Raw genomic sequence first — 21156 nt, 5'->3', positions numbered from 1 at the left:
TTCCTGGAATCCTTTATCAAGAGCAAGGACAACTCTGTCCAGGCTGAACAAGGGAAAATGTGAAATATATGCTAATATTTAAAAGCTTATTGTTTACCCTACCAGCATCTATCAAGGTAAGCACATTGTGTGACTTTATCATGAGACATGCACAAGGAGATGCAGTAGTTTCTGACACAGTCAAATCTGTTCTGGTTAAGCTCTGGGAATGGGCCCTATCCTTCCCCCAGAGTGTCTTCCCGGCACGCCAAGCTCAGACCTAGACCCAGAGGAAGGGCCGGAGCCACCTTGGTGAGCAGAAGGCAGAGAGGAGGGCTCTACAGACACCCACGGTATGACTATCAGGCCAAAAGAGCATCCCAGCTCACATCAGCAGACTTCTCCCTCACCACTGGCTATCCTGCCCTTGACTAGCTAGAAGGGAGGATCATGGATATAAGGATATCGCATCCTTATAAAATTGTACTGAATCCAAGGCTCGGGGAGATACATCTCCCTGGGCTTCCCCTGCATTCCCTCTTCCTTCATGCCATAAAGGGGCCACCACCATAAACTAAATCTGAAATCACAGCATATCAGAAGAAAGCAAAACTAAAAATCCATATCAAAGCAGAAAATCAAGAGTGGAGACTGAAAACGTGATTCTTATCTTTATTGAACATTGCATTGATGAGAATCAATAACAATTGTAAATGTTTCCATTTTACATTTAGAATGTTTTATATTGGTCTAGAAGTTTAGAGTTCAAAGAGCATGTTCATTTACCTCATTTGATATCGCAGTGATTTATTGTACAAAAGGAACTTAAGAGCCCTTTGATCAAGCTGTAACAGACATAGTTTTCCTAACCAAGTGTTTCTCCAAGTATGGTTCTCAAAACTGGTCCATGCAAGCAGCATCAGCACCACCGGGGATTTGTTAGAAATGCAGATACTTGAGCTCCATCCCCAGACCTGCTGAATTAGAAACGCTGGGAGTAGGCCTAGCAATCTTTGTTGTCACAAGTCCTCCAGGGAATTTCTGTACACCCTATCATTTGAGAACCACTGCCCTAGCCTCCTAGAGACTGCCAGGACTTCCTGAGTTCCTCTTCACCATCTGAACCAAACGGTGGCATTTTTCAAGCACTATTTGTAGAGTGTTTGTCTGTCTTTGCCAATAGTAAGGTCGGGTCTTCAGATTTCTGTGCCAAATTTAAGAAAAGACAGTAAGGCAGTAGTTTTCAATATTAAGAAAACGGTTCCCATTTTTTCTTCATACCCTCTCCCCATCACACACACACACACACACACACATACACATACATATACACATGCTGCCCCTGCCCATTTCGGAGTGTCTCCCCCAGCTCCTCAGACCCCTATTCTGGGACATTCTGCACTCCCTTCCCACACCCTCCTCTATAAAATGCACTTTTTAAAATCTTAGCCTCCAGCCTGTATCACTTCTCCCCTCCATATTCACCCATCCCCCATTACCCCTCTTCAGCCTCTATCTTTTTGCAGCTTCCAAAGCTTTTGCATTTATAGCCTCACCCTAGGCACTATCTTTCACCCAACACCTTGTGTCCATTTCCGAAACCCTGTCTCTCCGCTCCCCTCCTTCCCACTCCTTCCCTATGCACATTTTCTCTCCCACACGAGTGCTAGCTCCTTTCCCACAGGTCAGCCAGACTCCCTCATTTGCTGCCCATCCCTAGTCCCCACTGTTTTCCTGATGATTTTTGTTCTCATCCCCTAGAACAGAGATGACCAGCCCCACACCCAATCTTCTCTGGGTCTCCCCTCCTCTGACATCCTCTCCCCTCCTCTGACATCACCAGTCTTTGGCTTTTATTTCTGCTACAATAGAAATATTTTTTCTCTGAGGCCATAGTCTTCTCCAACTTTCATACTTATCCTTTGTTACCTATGCACTAGTTTCTTTTTTAAATATATTGAAGTGAATAGTTGATTTGAAGGAAAAAATATTAGATAAAACATTTTTCAGGTAATAAGAGGATAAACCAAAAATTGTGGAGGTGGTCACAGAACAAATGATGGTATCAAATGCTGATGCAGCAGGAGGGGGTGGGCATGTCGAAAAGCAGAATATGTTAAATATTGTGAGAAAAGACCCTGGGGTAGAGATGAGCATGTGGCTACAGGCAGCAGTGGGATTCCAGCACGAGAAGGGTGGAAGGAAGGTTCAGGTAAGACAAAGATGTTTATCCTTTCTAGGTCAAAGCCCATGTTGAAAATCTAATGAAATCTAACAAGTCCTCATAGTAAAATGCCCAAACAAGCAAAAGTTTGCATTTATTTCTGGCACATGGAAGAATTCATGAAGCCTAAAGGGGATGACATCCAGAGACCTCAGATAGAGGAACATGCTGGGTTTGGGTGCCAGTCCAAAAGGCTTCAATGCCAGAAAATGCAACAAAACTTGGGCTTCATCCAAGTGGCAAGGTGGTATGTGTTTTAGGATGCTCAACTTTGTGTACCTTGTATTTTGTGTACACATCTCGTGCCCAGCCTTTAGCAAGACTTTGTGAAATTAATGTTTTGATTCCAGAAACTTCAGGCCAGCAACATTGGCTTGATGCCAGAAAAACCAGCCACTAACATATTTTGAAAATGATGTCGTAGATAGAGTACAGGAAATGATTATCACTGGGCAGATAAAAGGAAAACATCTTAAAAGAGAATATAAACTTTTTAACCTACTCTAGAGGCAACATGTAAAAACGTCTGTGCACCAGAGAAAGAAAATTCAGTGATATGTGTGAGGAGTGGTTTGCATGTGCGTGAGGTTAGAGAAAAAGCCACACATGGATTGCAAATGTATTCGTTTTATCTACTGAGTGCTATTCTGCCAATCCTGAAACAAGAAGATTACCATTTTTGTGTTTTCAGTGTAATAGTATCAGGTAACACAGATTCATTGGTTGCTACATGCCAAGCACCTCATGTACATTGTTTCATTTAAACCCCTCCTTTACGCTGTGAGGCAGACACTCATACAAATGAAGTGCTGAGGCCCAGAGAGCTTATGTGAAGAATGGCTAAGTCGCTGTTCTAGAACCTGAAGCTGGGATGAACTAGACCAAGATTAAACCAGATGGCCTGACTCTGTCACAGCCTTGCTTCTTAACACCATCCTGGATCCAACAATAGTTCTCTCTCCCCAAAACTGACATGGCTCAAAATCTGAATTCCCCTGTTGGCCCAGTTTCCAACCAGATCCACAAACTGTAATTGGATTATGCAGTTGGAATCTGAGAAACAGGAAAGTGCAAATGGCCAAAATAATGAGCACTCGTTAAACTCCTTGGAAAGAACAACACTGCTTCAAGGCAGTGCCTACAAGCAAGTTTTGCTTGAAGAAAATAACTAAAACGTAATCATTACTTTTAGAGATCTTGGTTGATTTCACCCACTATCCATTCTTCTGCTTGTTTTCCCAGAGAAAATGCGTAGGTGCTCTCTTATTAAAAATAAACTTGCATCCCAGTCTACCCCAGAGCGAGATCAAATGGCTACCAAAGGGAGTGATATGAAAATGGAGTCATTTCTCTGAAATTCCCAAGGGTGCTTTTTTGCTTTTAAGAGCAATGAAGTCACTTTCTGCTAGTAATTTATTATTTCCACCAGTTATTCAAATATTTGTCCACATGTTGAAAAATTAGTCCTTATTCAAACGAGTTTTTGCTTTTAAAGCAAAGGCATTCTAAATGTTCAGTAAAACTGGATTCTAGCAAAGGGATACATATAAAGATAAAGTAATTAAAGGCACATGCTCGCTTTCTTCTTAGATAAGCAAACTAAAAATACAAAAAAAAAAAAAAAAAGCCTACACCTTTCTTCAATAGACATTGGTTTCCCAGATTGGACTGGAGGCCTAAGCTCAAAAAATGAGGTTGGCTTCATCCAAACATCACCTGTTTTGCCATTTCCCTGGGCTTGCATGCTAAACAGGTTCAGTCATTTCTGAAAATCGTGGTTCAGGCTGGTCTTTCTTTTGTCCTTGGCATTCTTAGCCTCAGCCAATAGCAGTATGAAGACATTAACCTTATTAAACATAGATTGTGGCTGGTGTTATTGGAAAGAAGTTTAGTTTGTTGTTCACCCATTATCACATTATAGATGACTTTTATCGCTATAGTGGTCATGTGTATGTGGGTAATTGCCCCCTTTCCATCCAAATAATATAAATACCATTAGGCAGGAAGAAAAAGGAAATGGGAAGGAGAGAATAGAGTGCATAATGGGAGGAAAGGACTATTTTCTAAATGCTTCCTGACTTACTGTAGGGAACAAATGAATTATTGCACCCTTCTAAAACTTCAGTGCCCTTGGTAAAAGCGGACAGAGACAGGAGAAAGGGTAAGCAGTTTGTCTTTCTGGAAAAAAGGGCAAATTATATTATATATATATAATTTTTTTCCCCAAATACTGCTCACTAAACTAAGTATTTCCACACTGTTCCCAGCAAGCAGGGAAAAGCATATAGAAGGAGGGACAGAGAGATCATATATAACTTCTTCAGAATTGAGGGAGGGTCAGGAAAATACTCAAAGAAATAAACTGTGTAAATAAATACAGTAACTAATCCTAACAGCCTCTGAAACCTCACTTAAGGCATAGATGGTGCCTGGAAGCCAAAGTTTCCAGTCAGTCAGCAATAGCATTCAAACACATCATCATTTAGGGAGTTGCTTTTTCTCATCATCTGTTTATCCTCAACTGCCCTCATTGTTCAGCACAGTGAGTACTCAGTAATTACCTTTTGAATGTATAAGAAATCACCTCACTGAGCATCTATCATATACACAGGATTCTTTTTAATAATTACCAAATTTCAGATATGTTAAAGTTAGGACAAAAAAATCTGGTTTGGGTCAGCAAGTTCAGTAAATTGGTCTCATAAAAGAAGTTTGAGAAGAGCATTTTCCATTGACCTTTTCTTCACATTTAAAGTGTCTCTGAATTTGACAGTAGGTATCAAGAGATTTGGAAAAGGTCATGCCTCTTGCCCAAGTAGCTCAACTTCCAGTTATCTACCCCCAAGGAAGTCATAAGAGGTATGAACAAAAATTTATGGTGGAGATGTTCATCACAGCACTATTTAGAATATCAGTATCCATGGATACACATGTCCAGGCACAGGGTCAAGTTTAAATTAAGCTGGAATCAAAGTCAAGTCATGTAATGGCCTCCGAGTGACCATTACATGTGATTTTTTTAAAGTTTCTTTAATGGCATGGAAGATATTTGATGATATACTGATAAATGGAAAAAAGCAGGATGCAATGCACTTGACACAGGATGATTGAAATCTACATCAGAGAAAAAGCTACAGGAAGAGAGAGACACACACACATAAAGAGAAAATCAAAAGTTAACATTCCAAGTTACAACGAGGAGTTATCCCTTAGTTATGAAGGTTATGAGGTCACAAATGATTTCTTTCATCTTTTTAAAATTTCCTGTTATTATATATTCCCAGCTTGCTTTTATAGTCAGAAAAAAATAATTTTTTTGTCATAGAATTTTTAACTGTTTAAACCAGGTTAGGAAGTCTAATCATAGGGAAAATGAGATATTCTAAATTCTGACAGCTTCAATTGCCAGAATTCAATTGCCATAAGTTTTTTGTGTGTTTTTGTTGTTGTTGTTGTTGTTTGTTTGTTTTTTTAGACAGGGTCTCGCTGTCACCCAAACTGGAGTGCAGCGGCACAATCATGGCTCACTGCAGCCTCCCCATTCTGGGTTCAGGCAGTCCTCCTGCCTCAGTCTTCTGCTACCAGATGATCTCTACAGTTTTCCTATGGTTTCTTTAAGACTTCTGTGCATTTTCCCTAATAGCCAACTACTTATGATCTGTGAGTCTGCAGGAACTAATAATTACAAGAATTTTCTCAGGAAAGGAAGATGGAAAGGGGAGTTCAGGAGAGTCTGACTCAAGCCATAGGTTGCCATTGGCTTGTTGGCAAGTCACTTAAACTCTTGAGGCCTCCTTTGTGTCATAGACTAGGTAATTTTTAAGCTCCCCTGTAGTTTTAAGTCCAAAAAATAATTATCTTTTCTATGCTGTTCTAGGAGGTCGCCACCAAATAATTTGCATTTGGAGCATGTAGACTTCAATTGTTCTTGAGTCAAAGAATTGCCTTCCAGTCACTCTGGAGGATGACAGAGGCCAGTCACTCACACTTGGGCCACTGAATAGCCTTCCTCTCACATCATCTCCTGGTTTCTGGGCTTCAACACCAGGATCCTCTTAGAGTTCTGCTCGTCCCACAAGGTATGATTTTTAACATGCCAAATGCACTTTTATCATCAACAAAGCCTACTGTGCTGGGAAAACAGTGGCCCTCAGCCTTTTCTGGGACACAGCTGCCTTTCAGAAACTGTGGGAAACATTGACCTCTCCTCAGAAAAATAGTCTTTCACGTCAAAATTTGGCTGACCACTTCATGGACTCACAGACTTGCAGCCCAAAGCCCTTGGATGCCAGGTTAAAAACCCCTGGTTAGGATAGTATTTACCTATTCAACAGAGCCCCAGACGATTTTAAAGCATGCTTCTTTTTCGTGAGTAAGATGATCATGATGACTAGAAATCATGTAATGAAGGGGGCCCGCCCAGGCCCTGTGAGTCAGGAAGAAGGGAACCCAGAGCTGTATCCTTCAGTGCAACCCAGGAACAGCAAGCCTCAGGACAGCGGTGAGGACCACAGGAAAGGGGGCACATCTCAGAAACCGCTCCCTGCTCCAGAGCCCATCTACAAGTGACAGAGCTGCAACCGCCACCAGGGCAGCCTTCTCCCTGACAAGAATTAGGACTCAGGTTTACAATGCCCCAGGCATTATCTTACTGATCCTCACCACAACTCACTGTGCTACTATTGAGCTTGATTGTACATGGTACCCAACATCTCCATTTTGTAGATGAGGAAACTGAGTATCAGGGAGGATAAGTTTTTCCAAAGTCACAGAGCCAGCAAATGTCAGGGGCATGATTCAGGCTCTGCCTGACTCTATTCCACCCAAGTCAGGCTAATTATTATCAGGCAAGCCCCCGTGCTCAGCTCAGCCACAGGATTGTGTTTCTCAGGAAACATTGCCATAAGTTGAACCCAATTGACACAGAGGAGACTCATTGAAAATTAGTAGCAAGTGGTAGCTGAATAGCAGTTTTTCTTTTTTTTCTTTTTTTTTGAGACAGGATTTCACTGTCTCCCAGGGTAGAGTGCAGTGGCATGATCATGGCTCCCTGCAACCTCCACTTGCTGGGCTCAGGCAATCCTCCTGCCTCAACATCCCAAGTAGCTGAGACTATAGGCATGGGCCACCACGCCTGGCTAATTTTTTCAATTTTTTGTAGAGATGGAGTCTCATTATGTTGCCCAGACTGGTCTTAAACTCTTGGCCTCAAGCAATCCTGCATTGGCCTACCAATGCGCTGGGATTACAGGTGTGAGCCACTATGACTGGCTGGCAGGAATGTCTTAATGCCCGATGCCTCTCAAAGTTCTGTCTGAGGGCGGAAGTAAGAAGGAAGACAGCCTAGGAGCTTCTTTAAAAAAAAAAAATAGCATCTTTGTTTTTTTCATTTGCAGAGTCATCATTTCTCTGTGTGCCCAATGCTGTGAGTGACCAGCTATAGCCAGGGAAACTCTGTAGCTCTAGAACATGGCCAAGGCCTTTGCTGAAATCCCAGAGCCAGGGAACCACACAGAAGTGCATGGCAAGCCTGGCTCTATGTTCCAGGGGACTGGCAACTTCTCTTAATAAAACAGACTCCCTCTGTCCCCTCAACTAAGAATCATAGAACTTTAAAAATGGAAGGAACCTCAAATATTACTTGGTTTAATGGCTTCCTCTTTTTCATCACTCCCACCCTTCCTTCCTACCTTTACCGTAGACCTTATTTTGCCAAGGAAGAAATTCAAAACCAGAGAAAAGAAGTTGCTTTTTTAAGATTCTACAGATCATTATTAGAGGGTAGAAGTTGAACATAGGTCTATTATGGACCAGGAAGTATGTCACATAATTTACAAATAGCATCTCATTTAAACTTACAGTTATTCACTAAAGTAGATCTTATTATACTCATTTTATAGATGGAGAAACTAATGTTCAGGAAAATAAATAATTCACCATGGTCAAACAAAAAAAAATCATTTGAACATAAATAGCCCTAACCCATAAAGCCAATGCCTTTTTCAAAAAACTCTATAGACCATTAGAGATGAGCCAGAAGTTACCCTGATAATGCTCCTGTGAAGTGCTGGTCAGTGTGTTTAGGTTCCCCTGCACTCCTTTCACCTATGGTACTCTGCCTCTCCCTCTCAGTCTGGAGAATGAACAGCAGACATGGTGATGGATACAAAAGGGAGACCCCTCTGATGGGTGCAGTGGTGACAGCAAAGACCAGATCCAAGAAAGTACCATCTTGGATGGGATATGTGCCAGAGCGGATGCATGACAGGCCCAAGGGTCAGAAGAGATACGTGACATTTCAAAGATAACAGAATAGTAACAAAATAGATGAGTTTAAAAAAAATAAAATAAATAAAAACATTTTTTTCTAACAACCTCAGAGTGTCAGCTGCCGACATACAACTTATTATAAATGCTGAGGAAAGAAGGCGATAAAAGAAAGACAATCCAAGTTCGACGATGAAGGAAAAAGGCGACAAGATTAAGCTTTCTTCATCAGGCATAATATATAGAAGCTCAAAGTCACGGTAAAGTGAGTTATAGAAAAATAAAGATGACATTTTTCACAGCAATAATCAGCTTCACAGTTATTATTTGTATTAAACTGGTTATTCTATCATGCTACCAATTCAGAAATGCTCCATAAAAATTACGCAAATTATTTCATTTGAAATAAGCTTTAAGTCAATTTTAGGGAAAGGAAAAAAGAAGGACCCCAAACCATGTACCCATTTCCCATGTGAAACTCATCAGCCCTCCTGCCACTACTTGTTATTACAGATTTGAGGAAAAGTGGAAGAGACAGAAGACAAGAAAAAGAACCGTTCCAGAGTAATCCAATATGGGGGGAATGGGGGTAGTGGGGCGGGTAATGAGAATAAAGCTGTCAAAAGACAAGACAGATTATAGGCCGGGTGCGGTGGCTCACAACTGTAATCTCAGCACTTTGGGAGGCTGAGGCGGGCGGATCACAAGGTCAGGAAATCAAGACCATTCTGGCTAACACGGTGAAACCCCGTCTCTACTAAAAATACAAAAAACTAGCTGGGCGTGGTGGTGGGCGCCTGTAGTCCCGGCTACTCAGGAGGCCGAGGCAGGAGAATGGCGTGAACCCGGGAGGCGGAGCTTGCAGTGAGCCAAGATGGCGCCACTGCTCTCCAGCCTGGGTGACAGAGAAAGAATCCGTCTCAAAAAGAAAAGAGAAGAAAAGAAAAGACAGATTGTACTTCCTGTGCCCTTCAAAAACTGATTCAGTTCAGAAATAAGGATTCTTAGAATTCTTGATCAAGAAGTCATCTAGCTTTTCTCTGTCATCTTCAGGAAAACCAATGGCTACAGAGACATGAGCCCAGGGAAATGAGAAGTTTCCCAGAGGAAGCGATTCTAAATTGCCCTCACAGTCACAACCCTGCATTAGGACTAAATAAAGCTGATCAGCATTTATCAATCCATACCTGTGTGATAGATTCATTCATGTCAGTCTCCCCATTGAAAAACAGTTTCCACAAGGGCAGAATGTGACAGTGTTACAATGTATCACCATACTCTTCAAAACTAGCACAGTCCCTGACATAGAATTCATCCTACATTAATTTTGTTGAACAAATGAAATAAAAAAAGTCTACACCCCAGGAACTGGAAATACTCTGTTATGATTACATATCTGCACTATACATGAAGTAAGGTAGTGCTATTTGAAAATGGAATTAGATTAGTAAGTTTATATTGCAAATATAGGGCGAGTGTAAAAACACACTTTTAAAAGTATCCTTGGTATGCAAAAAGAGGAAAAAAATTATATAAAATTCTCAACTAAAATGAAAGAAAGCAGAAAAATGGGGGAAAGAAAAAGTGATGAAAAGAAAAGTTATAAATAAAGTAGATATTAATCCAATTGTGTCAATAATCACTTTAAATATAAAGACCTAAACATAACAATGAAAAGTCAGAGATTGTCAGAATGGATACACAATAAGACACAACTATGTGTTGTCTACAAAAAACCACTTTAAATATAAAAGGACATTAAATACTACATCAAAATCTTCCTTCTCTATCTCTACCCTCATGCACAAACACACACACACACACACACACACACACACACACACACACACAGAGGCTTTTAGTTAAAAAAAAAAATATTTTGGCTGAGTGCGGTGGCCCACACCTGTAATCTCAGCACTTTGGGAGGCCGAGGTGGGTGGATCACAAGGTCAGGTGTTTGAGACCAGCCTGGCCAATATGGTGAAACCCCTTCTCTACTAAAAATTTAAAAATTAGCTGGGCGTGGTGGCACGCACCTGTAATCCTAGCTACTCGGGAGGCTGAGGCGGGAGAATCGCTCAAACCCGGGAGGCAGAGGTTGCAGTGAGCCAAGATCATGCCACTGCACTCCAGCCTGGGCAACAGAGCAAGACTCCATCTAAAAAAAAAATTATAGAGCTAAGAATGAGTTACTTCCTATTCTTAGTATACTAGATCCTGTCAATGTATTAATCAAGACAGTTAGACAAAAGGATTGAGACTTCTCATGGTTTCATACCTTCTGTAAACAGTTCCCACTATTCTGGAGCAAAACTGAAGGAGGCACTTAACAAACTTGCTGAAGTCTTGCTCTTACATACACAGACAGGCTTTAACATATAGCTGAAAATCAGTTACAGTTTCTCAGGGCAGTGATGAAAGAAAACATGCAAATGTAACCCATATGTTAACTTTGATATTTGTCCCTTAGCCCTGTCAGGTTAACATTTCACACTTGGAAAATGACAACTTCTCTTGTTATATTGCTTAAAGAAAACCAAAGTTTTGCTTACCTAAATGAAAATAAGGTTGTTTCTACCTTATGATGTCCAAATGGGACTTAGTCTCTTCCCTAAACCTTTTACTCCTAATAATTTTCACTTTTTCCTGAAGAAAAAACTGAAATTCAACTTTCTGAACCAAATCAGTCACTAATTGAAATAAATGCTCAGAGGAGAGCATATAAGCATTTTTAATTCAAACAACAAATACCATGTGATTAATAAAGTGTCATTCAACTTTCTGCTAAACTATCTAAGCCTTGATCTTTTCAGTTGTATGTTGATTATATGATTCCATTTCAAAAGGTCTGCAAGAGAATAACTCTGCTTATAGGAAAACTAGCAAACACAAACTTCTTATTTGGTCCACCTATGTTCTCTTGCCTCGACTGTTCTTTAAAAAAAAAAAGGTTTAGTTGACAGCATATTCAAAATGAGAGATTTCAAATACATACTCTGATTTCCAGACATCTCTTGAAAACTAGATCTGTCTATTAAACTTAGACTTATTAGTTCATCTGGCAACAATCAGCTTGCCTAGTAACAACTGCTCCCTTTAGACAAGGCATGTGCTTTCCAGTTTGCCAGTTGCCAACATTCCATATTGATTCCCTGACACTGAGACCCAGTGCCAGTTGCCATTTACCATCAGGCTTCTGCTGCTGTTTTTCTTGTAATAGAGAACTATTCCTCTGTTATTTGTGTCACTATGAAAAGTGGGGAGATAGACCAAGAGAATATCAAGTGTGTTATACTCACTGCATGCTTCCATCATGTACATTCACTGACCCATCATTTAAACATTTCGGTTTGAAACCTATGCCCTATAGAACAGTGATGAGACAGTCATTTGCTCTGAAAGTCAAGAGGTGCCAGCCAGCTACAAACTAGGGTTTGTAGAGGTTTGTTCATGTAATAAGTGTAATCAAGATGACACTACACATAGGAAGAATAAAAAGGAACACCAAGTCATCAAAAATTTTCTGAAAAATCAAGACTTTCCATGTGATGGTGAATATTGTCAATTTGATTGGATTGAAGGATGCAAAGCATTGTTCCTGGGTGTGTCTGTGAGGGTGCTGCCAAAGGAGATTAACATTTGAGTCAGGACCAGGAAAGACAGACCCACCCTCAGTCTGGGTGGGCACCTTCTAATCAGCTGCCAGCATGGCCAGAATAAAAGCAGGCAGAGAACATGGAAAGACTAGACTGGCTTGATCTTCTGACCTACATCTTTCTCCCATGTTGGATGCTTCCTGCCCTCGAATATCAGACTCCAAGTTATTTGGATTTGGGGTTCTTTTTCCTCCTCCTCCTCCTCCTCCTCCTCCTCCTTGTCCTCGTTTTCTTCCTCCTCCTTCTCTTCCTCCTCCTCCTCCTTCTTCTTCCTTCTCCTTCTTCTCCTCCTCTTCGTTCTTTCTCTTTTTCCTGCTTCTTCGTCTTTTTCCTCCTCCTCCCCCTTCTTCTTCTTCCCCTTCTTCCTCCTCCTCCACTTGTTCCTCTTCTTCCTTCTCTCTTATTCTTCTCCTTCCCCATTTTTTTCACTTCTCCTCCTCCTCTTTCTCCTCCTCCTTCTTCGTTTGCTTCTTCTTTGTTCACTTCTTCCTCCTCCTCCTCCTTCTTCCTCCTCTTCCATTTCTTCTTTTTCCTCTTCCTCCTCCTCCTTCTTTTTCCTCCTGCTCTCCCCCATTCTAGAATTCCAGATATACATATGTTTAAATGTTTGATATTGTCACAGAACTCTTGAATAGTCTGTTATGATGTTTTTCTTTTGTTTCCATTTTTCTCTCTTTGTATTTTAGTCTGAATAATTTCTATAGACCTAGTTTTAAATTCACTGTTTTTTTCCTCAGCTATGTCAAGTCTATTGATGAGCCCAACACAGGCATTCTTCATCTCTTTTATTGTATTTTTTATTTCTAGTATTTCCATGTGATGATTTTTGTAGTTTTCATTTCCCTGCTGAGATTATCTGTCTGCTCTTGCATGTTGTTTACTTTTTTCATTAGACCCTTCAAAGTACTAGTTATGCTTATTTTAAATCCTTGTCAGGTAATTACAACATTTGTGCCATATTTTATTCTGGTCTGATGATTGCTTTGTCTTTGAAGGTGTATTTTTTTTCTTGCTTTTTCATATGCTTCCTAACTTTTTCTACATCCTGAGCATGAGTCTAACGTAGCTTTGATATCAAAATATAAAAGGATCATTCAAGGAAAGAGCACTGCATGCATTACTAAGCATAGTTTTGGAAAACAAAATAAAACAGTGTATAAAAAGAATAATACATCATGATTAAGTTTGGTTTAACACTAAAAATGACATAATCCAACACATTAAGGATTAAAAGAGAAAAATCATGTGATTATCATAGTAACCGCATTAAAAAGCATTTGATAAGAGTTTTAATCCTTCAATAATTTAAAGTAAAAACTGTTAGGAAAAATAGGAGATGGGAACATTCTTAACTAATTTTTAAATTAATAATTTCAAAAATACATAAGCAGAGAGAGAGAGATCATCATGGCAGATGGGAGGCAGGACTACATTGCAGCTCCAGACAGAACAGCTTACGGAAGCTCGCAGTGTGAATTTTAGCTCCAGATCGACTGCAAGAACAAACCAGCAATCCTGAGAGGACCCACAGACCCTCTGAAGGAAGCAGACTGCTCCTGCAGGACCCAGGAAACATCCCAAATACTGTGAGTGCCCCAACTGCAGAGGTGGGAAAGGGAGACCCTCCATTCCCAAACACACACTCCCACTGGAGAAGATGAAGGTCTGTTTGTGGGAGAAGTTTCTGACCTTACCTGGAGCTGAGCCAATTTAGAGAGTCGAGTGAAATACAGGGGTAGAGGAAGTGGCAGAAAGGCCCTGGGAGCTTGCTGGGTCCCCTAGCTGGCTATTCCTGCCTGGCACCACAGGGTTCCATTCAGTGGGTGACCGACCAGAGGAGCAGGGGATACAACTCCACAGAGAGAAGAAAATCTCTAGCTGAACTCTGTAACAATTTGAATGGGGCAAGAAGCCTTCTGGCCGTAACTCAGGAGAGGGTGCAAATCTGGCATGCAGACTCCACAGGCAGGGAAAGAACCAAGCCCTTTTCTCTGGCAGCTGGGAGGTGGAAAGCCTGGGGCAGGTTTTCAATCCCCTCATGCCCTCCACCTGGAAACAGACTGGGGCTGTTTGTGGGGAGCACAGTGGGAGTGAGACCACCCCTTTGTTTTGCATGGGAGCTGGGTGAGGCCTGTGACTGCCAGCTTTTCCCCATTTCCCTGACAACCTGCATGACTCAGCAGACAGCCATAACCCTCCTAGGTACACAACTCCAGTGACCTGGGAACATCACCCCCATCTGCCACAGCAGCCACAGCAAGACCCACCCAAGGACCAAGGAGAATCTGAGTTCAGACATGCCTAGCCCTGCCCCGACCTGATGGTCCTTCCCTATCTACCCTGGTAGCGGAAGACCAAGGGCATATAATCTTAGGAGTTCTAGGGCCCCATCCACCATCAGTCCCTCTCTATACTACTAAAACTGATGCTTTCTGGAAAGCCCCACCTCCTAGCAGAAGGCCAACCAGCATAAAAATAGAGCATTAAAGCACCAAAGCTAAGAACCCTCATTGAGTCCACTGCATGCCCCCTGCCACCTCCACCAGAACAGGCACCAGTATCCACAGCTGAGAGACCCATAGATGGTTCACATCACAGGACTCTGTGCAAACAACCCCTAGTACCAGCCCAGAGCTGGATAGACTCGCTGGGTGGCTAGACTCAGAAGACAGACAACAATCACTGCAGTTCGGCTCACAGGAAGCCACATCCATAGGAAAAGGGGGAGAGTACTATAACAAGGGAACACCCCGTGGGACAAAAGAATCTGAACAGCAGCCTTCAGCCCTAGACCTTCCCTCTGACAGAGGCTACCCAAATGAGAAGGAAACCAACCCTGGTAATACGACAAAAACAGGCTACTCAAATACATGGAAATTAAATAACCTGCTCCTAAATTAGCAATGGGTCAAAAACAAAATCAAGATAGAAATTTAAAAATTCTTTGAACTGAATGACGATAATGATATAACCTATCAAAACCTCTTTGATACAGCAAAGGTGATGCTAAGAGGAAAGTTCACAGCCCTAAGTACCTACATCAAAAAGACCTCACAAATTGACATTCTAAGGTCACACCTCAAGGAACTGGAGAAACAAGAACAAACCAAACCCAAGCCCAGCAGAAGAAAGGAAATTACTAAGATCAGAGCAGAACTAAATGAAATAAAAACTAAAAATATATATTTACAAAAAGATAAATGAAACAAAAAGCTGGTTCTTTGAAAAGATAAATAAAATTGATAGACCACTAACAAGATTAACCAAGAAAAGAAGAGAGAAAATCCAAATAACCTCACCAAGAAACGAAACAGGAGATATTACAACTGACACCACTGAAATACAAAACCTCATTCATGGCTACTATGAACACCTTTACACACATAAACTAGAAAACCTAGAAGAGATGGAAAAATACCTGGAAAAAAACAACCCTCCTAGCTTAAATCAGGAAGAATTAAACACCCCCTGCAGACCAATAACAAGCAGAGAGATTGAAAAGGTAATTTAAAAATTACCAACAAAAAAATGGTCCAGGACCAGACAGATTCACAGCAGAATTCTACCAGACATTCAAAGAAGAATTGGTACCAATCCTTTTGACACTATTCCATAAGATAAAGAAAGAAGGAACCCTCCCTCATTCATTTTATGAAGCCAGCATCACCCTAATAACAAAACCAGGAAAAAGCATAATCAAAAAAGAAAACTATAGTTCAATATCCTTGATGAACATTGAGGCTAAAATTATTAACAAAATACTTGCTAACTGAATTCAACAACATATCAAAAAGATAATCCACCATGATCAAGTGGGTTTCATATCAGGGATACAGAGATGGTTTAACATACACAAGTCAGTAAATGTGATACACCACATAAACACAATTAAAAACAAAAATCACATGATCATCTCAATAGATGCAGAAGAAACATTCAACAAAATATAGCATCCTTTTATGATTAAAACTCTCAGCAAAAATCAGCATACAAGGGACATACATTAATGTAATAAAAGTCATCTAAGACAAACCCACAGCCAACATAATATTGAATGAGGAAAAGTTGAAAGCCTTCCCTCTGAGAATGGGAACAAGATAAGGGTGCCCACTCTCATCACTCCTCCACAATATAGTACTGGAAGCCCTATCCAGAGCAATCAGACAAGAAAAAGAAATAAAGGGCATCCAAATCGGCAAAGAGGAAGTCAAACTGTCACTGTTTGTTGATGATACGATCATTTACCTTGAAAACCCTAAGAAATTCTCCAGAAATCTCCTAGAACTGATAAAGCAATTCAGCAAATTTCCAACACAAGATTAACGTACACAACTCAGTAGCTCTTCTATACACCAGCAGCAAACAAGCAGAGAATCAAATCAAGAACTCAACCGCTTTTACAATAGCTGCAAAAAACAAACAAAAATACCTAGGAATATACCTAACCAAGGAGTCGAAAGACCTCTACAAGGAAAACTATAAAACACAGCTGAAAGAAATCATAGACAACACAAACAAATGGAAACACATCCCATGCTCATAGATGTGTAGAATCAATACTGTGAAAATGACCATACTGCCAAAAGCAACCTACAAATTCAAGGCAATACCCATCAAAATACCACCATCATTCTTCACAGAATTAGAAAAAACAATTCTAAAATTCATATGGAACCAAAAAAGAGCCTGCATAGCCAAAGCAAGACTAAACAAAAAGAACAAATCTGGTGGCATCACACTACCTGATTTCAAACCATACTATAAGGCTATAGTCACCAAAACAGCATGGTACTGGTACAGAAATAGGCATATAGACTAAGGAAAGAGAATAGAGAACCCAGAAATAAACCAGATAAACCAAAGCCAACTGATCTTCAATAAAGCAAACAAAAACATAAAGTGGGGAAAGAACACCCTTTTCAACAGATGGTGCTGGGATAATTGGCTAGCCACATGTAGAAGAATGAAACTGGATCTTCATCTCTTATCTTATACAAAAATCAACTCCAGATGGATTAAGCACTTAAACCTAAGACCTGAAACTATAAAAATTCTAGCAGATAACATTGGAAAAACCTTTCTAAACATTGGTTTAGGCAAGGATTTCATGACCAAGAACACAAAAGCAAATATGCAATAAAAAACAAGAAAAATATTTGGGACCTAATTAAACTAAAGAGCTTTTAAACAACAAAAGGAACAGTCAACACAGTAAACAGATAACCCACAGAGTGGGAGAAAATCTTCACAATCTACACATCTGACCAAGGACTAATACCCAAAATCTACAACAAATTAAAACAAATCAGCAAGAAAAAAACAAACAGTCCCAACAAAAAGTGGGTGAAGGACATGAATAGACAATTCTCAAAAGAGGATATACAAATGGCCAACAAACATGAAAAAATGCCCAACATCGCTAATGATCTGGGAAATGCAAATCAAAACCACCTTATTCCTGCAAGAATGGCCATAATCAAAAAATAAAAAAAACGGTAGATGTTGGCATGAATGTGGTGAACAGGGAACACTTCTATACTGCTGGTGGGAATGTAAACTAGTACAGCTGCTATGGAAAACAGTGTGGAGATTCCTTAAAGAAATAAAAGTAGAACTACCATTTGATCCAGCAATCCCACTACCAGGTATCTACCCAGAGGAAAACAAGTCATTACTCAAAAAAGATACTGGGACACTCATGTTTATAGTGGCACAATTCACAATAGCAAAATCGTGGAACCAACCCAAATGCTCATCAATCAACAAGTGGATAAAGAAACTGTGAGATAGATAGATAGATATAAACATACATATACATATATAACATATATTATACATACATATACACATCGATGTGTATATATACACATAGATGTGTATATATGCACATCGATGTGTATATATGCATATATACATCTATGTGTATATGTGTATATATGCATATATACACATCTGTGTATATGTGTATATGTATATATGCATATATACACATCTGTGTATATGTGTATGTGTGTATATGCGCATATACACATCGATGTGTATGTGTGTATATGCGCATATACACATCGATGTGTATGTGTGTATATGCGCATATACACATCGATGTGTATGTGTGTATATGCGCATATACACATCGATGTGTATGTGTGTATATGCGCATATACACATCGATGTGTATGTGTGTATATGCGCATATACACATCGATGTGTATGTGTGTATATGCATATATGTGTATATACATATACACAAACATACATATGTGTATATATACATACATACAAACATACATATATGTGTATATATACAAACATACATATGTGTGTATGTATACATACACATATATATGTGTATATATACATATATATTATACATATATACATATATATTATACATACATATATTATATATATGTATGTATAATGGAATACTATGCAGCCATAAAAAGGATTGTATTAACAGCATTTGCAGTGACCCAGATGAAACTGCAGACTGTTATTCTAAGTGAAGTAACTCAGGAATGAAAAACCAAACACTATGTTCTCACTGATATGTGGGAGCTAAGCTATGAGGACCCAAAGGCATAAGAATGATACAATGGGCTTTGGGGACTTGGGGGAAAGCATGAGGCGGGATGAGGGATAAAAGACTACAAATGTGGCGCAATGTATACTGCTCAGGTGATGGGTGCACCAAAGTCTCACAAATCACCACAAAGAATTTATTCATGTAACCAAATACCACCTACACCCCAATAACTTATGGGGAAAATAAATAAAATTTTTTTAAAAATACATAATCATATATATATAAAATGTATACATTAAGTCCCATTTTTAAGAGTAAAATATTAAAAGTATTCCCTTTGTGATTACAAATAAGACAAAAATATCCACTATCACTAATTTTATTCAACAATATACTGGAGATCCTAGACAATACTGTAAAGAAATAAAAAGGATAAAGATTTGGAAAAAATAAAACTGTTGTTCAGATACATAATAGGAATTAGTTTACCAAGAATATTTGATATAAAATTACATATAAAAGCTATTACATTTTTATATACCAGCAACAATTACCTAGAAGGTGAAATTTTTACGCATCATTTATAAAATATGGATTATCTAGGAATAAATTTAATAAAATAACAAAAAACCTCTATGGAAAAAATAATAATACTGCTTTTAAAGGTCTGTAATGTAAATAAATAGAAAGTAGACTTTATGGGATCAAAAGACTCCAGTAATAAAGATGTCCATTCTCCCTAAATTGATCTATATATTCAATAGAATAAATACCAAAATCTCAACAGTTCGTTGTGTGTGAATGGGGCAGGGAGGGTGAAGAGAGAGAGAGAGAAGTGAGAAAAAAATGTGCATGTACGTATATGTTTGTTTCGAAACTTGAAAGCTAATTCTAAAATTCATGTGAAACTATTAAAGTGTTGGCTAGTCTTGAACAAGATAAGCATGAAGAAGAAAACTGGGGGGAGGGGACCTTGTTCTACTAATTATTAAAAATTATTATAAAGCTACTATTATTAAAACAGCCTGGTATAGGCTAAAAGGCAGAAACAGAGAAAATCAAACAAAACAGAGAACCCAGAAACTCAACAATACTTACCAGGACAACTGATATATGATTGAGTTAGCACTGTAGTTCAGTGGAAAAAGAACAAAATTTCAGAAGAAAATTGTGCTGTTATAATCAGGTATTCTTTAGAGAAAAACTAAAATTTACCTTTACCTACATATACATATAGGTAATTAATCCAGTTATTTAATCCTAAACACCTATATGTGAAAAGTAAAGATATAATATTTTAGGTAATATCTTCTTGGTATGTAAGAGTTTTTAAATAAGACACAAAAAGTAAACTTTGTAATAAATAAAAGGAAAACTTGGACTATATGAAACTTAAGTTGTGCTCATCAAAAGACACCATAAAGATAGTGGGAACAATATTTGCAACTCATGTAATTAAAGAAGAATGGCAATCCAGATTATAGTATAATTCCTGCAAATTGCTAAAAAAAAAAGAAGATGAAGAAGGAAAAAAGAGGAGGAAAGAAGAAAGAGAAGCAAGAAAAATGAACAAAAGACTTGGATTTAAAAAAGGAAATTTGAGGCCCAGCACAGTGGCTCACACCTGTTATCCCAGAATTTTGGAAGGCCAAAGTGGGCGGATCACAAGGTCAGGAGTTCAAGACAAGCCTGGCCACCAAAGTGAAATCCCGTTTCTACCTAAAATACAAAAGTTAGCCGGGGATGGCAGTGTGCACCTGTAGTCCCAGCTACTTGAGAGGCTGAGACAGGATAATCGCTTGAACCCGGGAGGCGGAGGTTGCAGTGAGCCAAGATAGTGCCACTGCACTCCAGCACTCCAGCCTGGGTGACAGAACAAGACTCCATCTCAAAAAATAAAAATAAATAAATTAATTAATTAATTATAAAAAGGAAATTTGAATCGTCAATAAACATGAAAAGGTTCTTGACCTTACTAATCATCAAAGAAATGCAAATTAAAAAAACAATTAGCAGTTGCTATACTGGCATGAGATTTGAAAAAATTATATTTTACAATACCAAGTGCTGGTGAGGATGTGGATGCAATGTCAAGTTCAAACACTGTTAGTGGAGGTATATATTTGCAAAACTCCTTTGGAAAAAATTTGGCCATGCCTAAAAAAAGTTGAACCCATACATGCATTATGACCAAGCAATTCTAGATATATACACCAGAGAAACTCATGCCTCGGAATGTTTGTACCAGTTGTTCGTAGGAACATTGCCTAAAATTGGACACATCCCAAATGTACATCAACAGTAGAATGGAAAAAATAAAGTGTAGCATATTTAAAGTAGAATAACATACCACAATAAAATTAAGTACACATCAATAATACGTGTCAATGAGTTTCACAAACAGAAATAAGGAAAAGAAGCAAGTGACAAAAGAATATTTACAGTGTCATTCCATTTGTATTAAGTTCAAAAACAGAAGGAAATGCAATGCAATTTACTGACAA

At 39.1% G+C, this 21156-nt stretch overlaps 1 long non-coding RNA gene across 1 annotated transcript in view; it reads right to left on the bottom strand.

Moving 5' to 3' along the window:
- Window positions 1–638: 638 nt before the first annotated feature.
- The window catches only part of LOC109025660 (uncharacterized), a 28292-nt gene continuing 7774 nt past the window's right edge, over window positions 639–21156 (bottom strand). The window contains exon 2 of the long non-coding RNA XR_002004581.4: window positions 639–1183. This is a non-coding gene — a long non-coding RNA (uncharacterized lncRNA). The remainder of the gene's footprint in view (window positions 1184–21156) is intronic.

The sequence above is a fragment of the Gorilla gorilla genome, chromosome 12, assembly GCF_029281585.2.
Source record: "Gorilla gorilla gorilla isolate KB3781 chromosome 12, NHGRI_mGorGor1-v2.1_pri, whole genome shotgun sequence".
NCBI lineage: Eukaryota > Metazoa > Chordata > Mammalia > Primates > Hominidae > Gorilla > Gorilla gorilla.
Note: the sequence above shows the minus strand (reverse complement) of the source record. Positions and strands in the feature narration are given on the sequence as shown.